Source organism: Lycium ferocissimum, chromosome 5, assembly GCF_029784015.1.
Source record: "Lycium ferocissimum isolate CSIRO_LF1 chromosome 5, AGI_CSIRO_Lferr_CH_V1, whole genome shotgun sequence".
NCBI lineage: Eukaryota > Viridiplantae > Streptophyta > Magnoliopsida > Solanales > Solanaceae > Lycium > Lycium ferocissimum.
Window position 1 is genome coordinate 31,835,739 of NC_081346.1, and position 1,333 is coordinate 31,837,071.

Genomic DNA, 1,333 nt, shown 5'->3' on the forward strand with positions numbered 1-1,333 from the left:
CCTATAACTATAAGATAGACACATATAATCTCATATATCCTAGAAAATAGCCCCAAAGGGCTACGATTGAACAATTAATACCTACAAATCTCAACGTACAAAACCACGAGGTGTAACAGTCCCCAACAATCACTCCATAGTTGTAACACCGTACCTTTAACTTAAGTTTTGACCATGACTCTAGACTTAGATAACCAGATAAAGAATGTGGGAATTAAAAATTTCTCTTCAGTTGTCAGATAGGGATTTACGCCCCAGAATATGATCGTATTTCAGTATACGACCCGTATTCCAAATCGCAACTTGGCATCTAAATCACTGTGCATTCTGGAAATTGGCTCAGGAAATTTTATAGTTAAATACGGACCGTATTTTGAGATACGGCTCGTATTTGATGGTCGTATTTGGTAAGGAGTTGTACAGTGTTTCTGTCCGTTTAACATGCTTAATTACGATCCACATTTACGGACCGTAATTCAGAATACGGATCGTATTTTGGTCCGTATTTCTCAACCCGCACCAGAACCTATAAATACCTGGTTTCAGTTCTAATTTTATTTTTACCAGTTCCTAAAACCCTAGCACGACTTGTTTCTCCTTTCCAACACCAAGAATTCTAAGGTAAGAAAGTTCTACCATTCCAATCAAATTCTATCATGTATTTAGATAATCTAAGATAGAACTCATTGTTCTTAATCTAGGGTTTTCATGAAAACCCATAGATAAGGTTTGAGACACAGGTTTTTGGGTTCTTCTCGTAATTCGGACTTTTGATCGAGGATTGTGGCAAATAAGGCATGCGAGGCTAACTATCTATGTTAGAGAATGTTCATGATTCTCCCTACGCCTCATTCTTCATACATATCAGTAAATTGACTCAAAATATAGTTTAGCCCTAGTTTCTTGGATAGTTGTAGAACTGTTATCTTTTAGGCATTATAGTTCAGAATTCATTTATGGTGATTAATTTGAATATCATGAACTCAGTACGTAATCAATATAGATCTATCAATGTATCTCATGTGTCTTATGAATACTTAGAATTATTATGAACAAATACTCGCTTTATCTTCATAATCAAAAGAATCGCATCATGCCATCATTATATCTCGCTCCCGCTTGTTATTGAAGACCTATATTAGGGCATCAGGCCCACAGATATGGACCTGAGGTCACAGATTATGTATATGTATACTTAGGCGTCATGCCACAGATTTTGTATACATATTATTATTATTAGACCTAAGGTCACAACATAAAGAAATAGGTTATTCATTACTTATGATAGGGAGTATCCATATCTTTACTTTTCTGTTCAGTCCAGTTATCAGCA